The sequence below is a fragment of the Octopus bimaculoides genome, chromosome 21, assembly GCF_001194135.2.
Source record: "Octopus bimaculoides isolate UCB-OBI-ISO-001 chromosome 21, ASM119413v2, whole genome shotgun sequence".
Taxonomy (NCBI): domain Eukaryota; kingdom Metazoa; phylum Mollusca; class Cephalopoda; order Octopoda; family Octopodidae; genus Octopus; species Octopus bimaculoides.
Window position 1 is genome coordinate 34,452,159 of NC_069001.1, and position 9,369 is coordinate 34,461,527.

General features: G+C 34.2%; 1 long non-coding RNA gene across 1 annotated transcript in view; it reads right to left on the minus strand.

Moving 5' to 3' along the window:
• Positions 1 to 536: 536 nt before the first annotated feature.
• The window catches only part of LOC106884501 (uncharacterized), a 60,171-nt gene continuing 51,338 nt past the window's right edge, over positions 537 to 9,369 (minus strand). The window contains exon 3 of the long non-coding RNA XR_001411252.2: positions 537 to 1,099. This is a non-coding gene — a long non-coding RNA (uncharacterized LOC106884501). The remainder of the gene's footprint in view (positions 1,100 to 9,369) is intronic.

Below are 9,369 nucleotides of genomic sequence, written 5' to 3' on the forward strand. Positions count from 1 at the left end.
ATTTTTATTTATTTTTTTAATTCTTGAACCATTTTTAAAGAACGTACCAAAACTCAGTGGTGAAAATATAAGTATAAGAATATGGTGAGTATATGTGTGTGTGTGTGTGTGTGTAATTGAAGAAGATTCATAAATACATATACATGTGTTTGTGTGTAGGTATCTATCACCCAATATATTTAAACATATATATATATATATATATATATGTGTGTATTTATGTGTGTATATATGAATGTATATATTACAAGGGGTTTTAGTTAAATGCGCATGCTCTTATGAATTCATTGTGTTTGTTTGCACACAAGCATACATACATACATAATACACATACATACATGCATGCATAATATACATACATACATGCATAATATACATACATACATACATAAATGCATACACTCGTATATACATGTATACATATTGATTTTGATCAATAACTTGCTTTTGGGAATATCAATTGACAATAGTTGTCAGCAAACATTTTATTGTATTTCATTTTATTTATTTATATATATATCTATATATTTATTATTATCATTATTATTATTATTACAAGTTATTTATCCAAATACTACAGCACTATTCTCACTGCATAATAGTCACCAGCCACTCATAGGGTTTTCCTTATTTCTCTCTCTCTCTTGTTTCTATTTTTACCCCCCCCCATTCACCTTTTCCACCAGCATGGTTTTATTTCAGTTTCAAAGCTGTTGTTATTGTTGTTGTTGTCGTCATCCTCGTCATCATTGCCATTGCTGTTGTTGTTGTTGTTGTTGTTGTATTTTAAAAAAGTGTTCTGCTGTTCAACTTTATTTCGAAATCTATCAGATTTAGAGTACAACTAATTCACGTGATACTATAAAAGAAAGCAGCTCTGGCACAACAACGACAACTACCACCACCACCACCACCACCACTACCAACAACAACAACAACAGTCAATAAAAGTTTAGAAGAAAAATAGAATAAAGATTAAATCCAATGGCGCCAACAGTGTGTGTGTTATAAATGATCTTGGCTTTCTTGAATCTTGTAATCTCATTATATTCTAATTGCTTCTTATGTTCCTTTGGCTCATCAAATTACATTAAGGCACCTGTATTAAAGAAACGAAACAGAGGAGTTACACCATCACAATATAAGAACAACGAAATTTAAAGCAGGTGGGGTGGGACATGTGGTGCTGAAAAAGCTGTTCTCTTTTGCTAACGTCTCATGCACCAGACATGATTCTTTTTGTGCTGTTGAAAGTGAGAGAAAAGAGGCACAAGAGAATATAGGAGAGAGAGAGAGATAGATAGATAGAGAGAGAAAGAGAGAGAGAGAGAGAAACAAGGAGAAAGAAAAGGAGAGAAAAAGAAAGAGATATGGGGAAAGTGGTAAGATGTAAAAAAGGAAAGAGGAAAAATTATTCCTTCATATGTGCCATGAAATATTTTCTATCGCTTTCGGAAAACTAGCTTAGCTTTTATCTCTGAGAAATTAACAGGAATTGCTTTATTGGCAACAGACGAAAATGGTAAAGAACTAGGTCTTCAAAAATATTTGGTGCATGTACTATTCGTTACTTAATGTATTTCCAGGTAGTTTCTGATCATTCTTAATGGATTTCGTTGCTATCAGCATCCACAGTAGAAAAGCTAAAATACATCGTCGTCATCGTCATCATCATCACCATCATCATCATCATCATCATTATTTTTGCTGCTGTTGCTGTTATTATAGCCAAGAGATTAATAACCAAATCTGCTTTGCAAATGTTAACTGTAACAAAGAAATGCAGCAGTAACAACCAGTATAAAGTGATCAATTCAGGGTACAGTTGGCTATAAATCCACAATAGAATATGCTTTACGTAAAACTACTATAAAAAACTGGCCTTTGAAATATGAAGAAATGAGAAAAAAAAATCCCTAATTGATAAACTCTCTTTCTTCTTTATGGTTTTTCTGCACTTACTGCCTCTGTTATATGTGTTTTAGCCTGAATGTTAAATATTGGTCAACTGTTGATGAAATCTTTTGAGTGACGTTATACTGATGATTTCTAAAAAGAATGAAATGGTGTTATTCATGATTACTGAAAATTTAAAAGACCTTTGTAATAATAAATTACCAAAAATATATTAGATACATATATCTCATGTATCTTCGTAATTGCAAATTAAAATTTCTAATCCTGCTAGATATTATGGGAAAATGATTATCTCCTTGATTATCTCTTTTGTGCTGACTGTCAACTAAGGGACTGCAGCAGCTTTATCAAAGCTAACTTTTAATTGCTCTGTCATCTAATCATTTTTAGTTGACATATTTTTACATCGAAATATGTAAATACACACACACACAATTTTCTTGATACAGGATTTAATTTACAAGCATTTCTTGTAACAAAGGGACATTTTTTTATGGTCCTTAAACAGTCATTATGCTCCCAACATAGTCTTTTCTTTCACGAAGGAAAATTAAAATTTTATTCAGAAACTGAGTTGTAACCACCATGAACAAGTTGAATCAAAAGTGTTTGCCATAATATACAATCAGTAGTACTATACACTCAGTTGTATATGTTAACCTTTAGCATGTTGTAGGTGCATCCTGTGCCATACGTGTTTTCAACCTCGTAACTTCAAGCACATTGTGTTCTATACAGTGACATGACGCACCTACAGCATGCTAAAGGTTAACTCTTAAAGCCCTGTAGTGATTTCTTGATATAACTCACCCAATTTATTTGAGCAGTAGTTGTGGTAGACTTAATACATTAGTTGTTTTAACACGACCATCATGAGAGATATTCATGACGATGTTGTTAGTCTAGCTGAAGAATCATGAAACATAACTATCACATGAATTTATAATGAAATTTCCTGATAGAATAAAATCATTGTTGGTGTACATTTGTTGTGTATTTTTGTCTGATGCCATGTCACTTTCACCTGTCGAGGTAGGTTAAAAGCAGTTCAGTTAAATATAAGCAGGTGTTTACACATATATTTAAAAAATATAGATCCCTAGGCATTGATTTCCTTATCTCAGAGCTGAGTTCATGCCCCAGTTAGTCTTAACCAATACTAAATAAATACTGATAAATAAATCAATCATAAATAACATCACTGAGTTCTAACACGACTTAAGATATTTGCATCCTGCTGTTCAAAAATTGAAATGAGATAAAGCAATTTGTAGAAGCTCACTAAATAAACGACAAACATAAATACTGCTGATGCAAACAGGAAATCCTTTGACAGGAAGTTCTTTCAAAAACAATGCTAAATTTTGTTTTCACACAGAAGAGTGCTTCATTCCTGTTTTTGAAGCCCCAAAGAACAATACTTTTGAAACTATGATTTTGTGATATTTAGGATTTAGGAACAAGCACAGATATTTTTGATACAGGACATTATGAGTTAAGCTTGATTGATTAATTTAATAGTTTCATATTTTGACGCTAGGCCAGCAAGTTCAGGAGTTGGGGGCAAGTTGATTAAATCAACCCCAGTGTTTAACTGGTACTTATTTTATTGACCCCTGAAAGAATGAAAAGTGAAGTTGACTTTGGCAGAATTTGATCTCAGAACATAAATATGGACGAAATGCCACTAAGTGCTTTGCTTGGCATGCTAATGACTCACCCAGTTTGCCACCTTGGTGATTAATTAAAAAGTGAAATGAATTTTGCTTAATTAGGTTTATGATGCAAGTCTACTGGATAAATATCCTGAAGACAAACCCCACGTGGACTAGGTAACAACCCCCTGAACTGTTTCCATCAATTTTTTCTCTAGCAACTATACTGCTAATAATGTCAGCTAAGTGCCATAAGCTGCCAGCGATGTGCAAGGAGCATCTATGCATTTTAAGAAATCTATTTCAGGTATCTTTTTACTGCTATGCATCTGCCACATATGAAGATTATCTTCCCCTTGGGCCTAGGCAGTTTTGTTGAGCCTGATGATGGATGAGGGCTACACCTACTGTTGCTGCTGGCCAAGATAAAGTCTATTGCCCATTTTAGTACATAATACTTAAACCTTTATATTTCTGAAATTACTACCATTGCCTTAGTGTCTACTTTTCTATGCTTGCATGGGTCAGGTGACAGTAGTTGAGATAGAGTTTCTATAACCAGAAAGAAAGCTCTCTCTATCACTAACCCTCACCTGTTCTAATCAGGATATTATTTCCCCTTGCATCTTAGCTACTGCACAATGCCAAGACAAGGACAGATAGATAGACACACACACACACACACACGTATGTATAAGCACAAAGTTGGGCTTCTCTTTCAGTTTCCATCTATGAAATCTTTTCACAAAGCTTTGGTCAGCCCAAGACTGTTGTAGGAAATGCTTGTCCAAGGTGGCACACACCGGGCCTGAACCTGAAACCCTCTCCTTGGGTTTCACAGCTTACATACACCTTACTCTGCTGCAATTAGGATATTTCCACCAAAATAGAATTAGGCTTGCAATTAAACTCTTATTTCCTGATAGAATTTAGATCACATTTTGATTAGAATGCTCTTTGACTATTATCATTAATTGACAATTGATATCAAATGATTATTATTAGTGACAGCCACATTGTGAATTAGCACAATGCTATTAAAATATATTAATTAGTTGAGTTCTTGGACCAAAGAAAATGCATAAACATAAAAATATGGTGTCTGACTAAAATTTACAATAAATGACAACAGGAATAATAAAGCTAAAAGACATTAATTTTCAACAATCTTGAGTAGATTATGTTTATACTTATATGGAGGCAATGTGGACAATAATGCTAGTGTTGTGTAACTGTGGCTGATGCTGGTGGCATGTAAAATGCACCATTTGAGTGTTGGGCTTCATGGAGGCAATGATAAATGACCGAGAACTCTGGCAATATACCATGCTCGAGTAGAAGACACATCAAGCCAAGTGAAACTGTTGTTGTGGCAGATACTGGTGTCACGCAACTGGCACAGGTGCCAGTTCCGTGACACACATTACACTCTCAGAGTGGTTGCCAGATCAGATTGGAGCCTGGTACAGCCTTCTGGCTTGCCAGTCTTCATTCAAACCATCCAACCCATGCCAGCATGGAAAAGCAGACGTTAAACGATGATGATGATGATGATATTTTATTTTTAAGTTATATATTTTTATATCTTTTCTGCTCACTGGTTTTCCTCTTGGTTCTTCTTACTCAGCTGAAATAATCAAAAGATCTTATTCATGATAGCATATTATGAATGCTAACATCTGGAAATTATTTTTACAAACACCGAAAGGAAACAAAAAAATAGGAAGCAAAAGACTGAAAAAAATCCAAAGTAATCTCAATGTCGCTGGTTGTTTGTGTTGTATTGGTGAACACTGATGTCTGAATAGACACAAATGTTTAATTTATGCTCAAATTTCATTGGTTCAACAGTATAAAAAATATCAGTGAAATGTCAAGTGTTGACTGTAAAACGTTAAGTATCATGGTATTGGTATTGATCTGAAAGGTCTATATTGAACCAGAGAAGCATATTTACATGAAGAGAGCATATTGTTTATTGTTTATTATAAAATATGTCAGGTCAGTTACTGTAGCTAATTGAGGTTTGTTTATTCAATGTTAGATAGAAATAATTTGTAATGAATGAATGAGAAAAAAAGATAGTAAGATTGGAAAAGGAAAATAACAGGAATAAATTAGAGAATGTTTAATGTTTTTAATTGTTGTGTTGTTTTGATATTGTTGATTCTGTGGCCTATTGACCTGTGGAACCATCTGCAAAAAAAAGCAATCTTTTATAGATAACTTAACGTGAATTTGAAATTAGAGATATGTAGAATATATGGGTTTTGTTTCGCAAAGTGGTCAATGCAAAAATCAAGCACATCAAGGAATCTATGTATATGAGCATGCGTGTATATGTTTGTACAAACCACAGACATATCTGTGTGTACATATAACATCAAGCTAAGAAAACTGTGTAGAGTGTTCTGCTGAACTTTCATTTGTTGAAGCAAATAGAGAGAGTCCAATTTGTACCATATATATATATATATATATATATATATATATATATACACACGCACACACACACATATATATGTGTGTATATATATATGAATGTGTATCTGTCTATCACTATATATACGTGTGAATAGGTGTTTATATATATATATATATATACATATATATATATATATATATATATATATATATATATACACACACACACACATATATACACACATATGTATATATATGTATACATACATATGTACGTACATACAAACATACATACATACATACATACATATGGATAAACTGTGATTTTCAGAAAGCGAAATCAACCGGCTGATTCACACAAGTTCAATCTGTGAGGGGAACAGTTAAAATATGCAAAATTTTTCTCAAGTTCCAAATGTGAATTTGTCTGTGTTAACTACATCCCAGAGATTTAAAATAATTAAAAATAGAAGAAACATACAAATAAAAATATCCTGTTATTGATATTGAAAATCTAATGAAGTAGCTTTGGGTCTAGGTTAGAAACTGACCCTTTCTCTATTGGCATGAGATCTTGAAATAAAACTGAATAATGACATACATACATACATACATATACACACACACATACATATAGGCTTACATTCATACAGTTCTGAGTTCAATTCCCAGACCGGGTTGTGTGTTATGTTCTTGAGCAAAATACTTTATTTCATATTGCACCAGTTCATTCAGCTGTAGAAATAAGTTGCGACATTCACTGGTGCCAAGCTGTATCAGCCTTTACCTTCCCCTTGGACAGCATCGGTGGCATAGAAACGGGAGGCTAGTATGTATGGGTGACTTCTGATCTTCCACAAAACAACCTTGGCTGGACTTGTGTACTGGAGAAATTTCTAGGTACAATCCCATGGTCATGTGGGATCGAAATGGGTCTTGTTTATTTATATATATATATATATATATATATATATATATATATATATATATATATATATATATATATATATATATATATATATATACAGCTGCTTCATATTCACCTTATAATGACAATCTGATCATGCTAAACTATAACTGTTTATAAACAGAAATTACCCAAGAACCTGTGTAATCCCACTGAAGCACACCACAAAAATAAGAAAGGAAACTAATAAGGGAAACTACTAGACATTAACAACCAGCAGAGACATAATGACATAATGAAATCCTGTTTTAACCCAAGGGAGTTTCCCTAACGAGCTGTTTAATGGATATCAATGTGATTTTGACATCAAAACAGGTCACTATTCCCATTGGTGTCAAACAGACTTAGGAAAAATTTGGGAATATGCATTCCAAAAGTTTGCCTCTGCATCAAATATTAACATATATAAGTGCAGGCATGGCTGTGTGGTAAGATGTTTGCTTCCCAACCACATGGTTCCAGGTTCAGTCCCACTGTGAGGCACCATGGTTTAAACGATTTTGCAGTGGAGACCTGGGCTTTGAAGATCATGAGTGTAGTGGACGCCCATCTGTCATTGATGATGGTCAATTAAAGACTGTCATTGAGAAAGATCCATGTAAAACCACTCAAGAACTGATAAAAGAATTTCAAGTTAGCTAGAAAACTGCCTGCAATCATTTGCATGTGATCGGAAAATCCAAAATCCTTGACAAATGGGTACCATATGATTTGAGTGAAAATCAGAAAATATGCAGATACGAAATTTGTTTGTTGCTTCTCCTCCGTAACCAGACCGATCCATTTCTCAACCAATGAAAAGTGGATTCTGTGCAATAATAAAAAACGTTCTTTGCAGGGGTTGGGCAAGAATGTGGCACTGAAAATTTTCCCTAAACCCAAGCTCTTCAAGAAGAAGGTTATAGTAACTGTTTGGTGGTGTACTGCTGGACTCATCCACTATAATTTCTTAAAAGCTGGAAAAACTATTACTGCAGAAACATATTGGCATGAAATTGCCAAAATGAATGAAAAACTGCTACTCCTCCGTCCCAGACTGGTCAACAGAAGAGGACCAATCATTCTTCATGACAAAGCTTGACCACACGTGTCACTAAGGATGCTCCAGAAGGCAAGGGAACTTGGCAAAAGTCCAGTAGAAATTCTTCATAGTTCAAAACGTTGCTTACTTCGTAACCAAGTTCTTTCAACTTCTGGAGTCTCATAAGTGACACATGTGGTCAAGCATTGTCATGAAGAATGGTTGGCCTTCTTCTGTTGACCAGTCTGGGATGGAGGAGTAGCAGTTTTTTGTTCATTGATGAGAAGTGGAAGACGAAGACAAAAAAAGCCCAGGTACACTTTTACTCCACCACCCATATATGTGTGTTTATAAAGGTGTGTGTGTGTGAAGGTGTGTGTAAATATTATTTTTGTACTCAATTATAAATTCACATATAAACAATGTTATTTTAAGAGAGTATTGTAGTTCGCTTGAAGCATTGTGTATTGTTTGTAAAGAATAAAAAGTTTAGAATGGTATAACAATGCACTATAGAACAAAAAATGGACTATATACCTGTTGTAACTTGATTATCTATAGTCCGATGATATTTCGGAATTAGAATTCCTTCTTCAGATTTTCTTTGCTGGAGTCTCTGCTATTTTATTATTGTCTCTCTCTCTCGGGTTATTACTGCTGGACATGGTGTTTTATCACGGTAATTCTTGTGGGGAGAAAAAATAAAAATAAAATCCCCCTTCCCCTACAAAAATAAAGTGAAAAACAACACCAAAACAATAAAATATCATCATAAAGAGCTGCATTTAAAAATGATTGATTTTCTTTCCATTTTTTTCCTTAGTATTCCAAGTTTGTGCCAGACAAACATCTCTTTTCTCTCTTTTTCACAGTTCTATGCTTCCGTCTGCTGTTGCTAATATGAATTAATATTGTTTCATTCAATTCTGGTTTTGAGAAGGAATTCAGATAACTCGACTGAAATTTCATTGCTTCAATTCATTTGCAAACATTTCATTTTCTTTCTTTAATCCCTTTTCTTTTCTTTCTTTCATTCGTTTTCCCTTTCATCCTCTTTCCTTTCTTCTTTTTTTTGATACCTAGAAGAATATTGAGGTATATTTAATAACCAGTTGATCAAGCAAGTGGGGCCTCATATCAGTGGTGGTGGTGGTGGTGGGGAGGGGCTGGTGCACATTGATGCTGTCGAGAGGTAGCCCCCAAAACGGCGCACTTTCTCTCCTGACGACCCTCATACATTTGCTGGCTTCTGGTATGCAGAGTTCTCGACCGGTAGCCTCAAGCCAATCAAAGCCTTGTGAGTGGATTTGGTAGACAGAAATTAAAAGAATCCCGTTGTATACATATATATATATATATATGTGTGTGTGTGTGTGTGTGTGTGT